Raw genomic sequence first — 485 nt, forward strand, 5'->3', positions numbered from 1 at the left:
TAACTCGCTTAATCGTGCGTTTTTTGTTTTTTGAGGCCCGTGACAGTAATGAAAACCATGGAACTGTTTATGAAAATCAGTCAATATTGTGTACTGAATGCAAATTAAGTAGTGTATATTTAATATTATTTTTAATAAGTTCTGGTGATATTATACTCTGTCATGCATTTATTTTATAGCGATATAAACCCGTTTGATTAATATGTAATAGTAATATCAATCTGGCATTCTACGGTCAATGATGATCGCCTTTTCAACATTACAAAATTGAGTATACCTGTTTCAAACGAGTTGATAAAAAGTGGGCATACATGTGATTCCACACTTGGCGTGAAACAACCTCGATCATGGGTCACCGTTAACTAGTCCTCCATCTATTCTTACTACGAAATTAGTGCTGTATTTAAACTATGTATTTGCTGCATGAGATATGTGATGGTATAATTTGGCCAGTTCTACGAAGTAACACAAAATAAACAAAACGA

The sequence above is a fragment of the Penaeus monodon genome, chromosome 28 (genome assembly GCF_015228065.2).
Source record: "Penaeus monodon isolate SGIC_2016 chromosome 28, NSTDA_Pmon_1, whole genome shotgun sequence".
NCBI classification, from domain to species: domain Eukaryota; kingdom Metazoa; phylum Arthropoda; class Malacostraca; order Decapoda; family Penaeidae; genus Penaeus; species Penaeus monodon.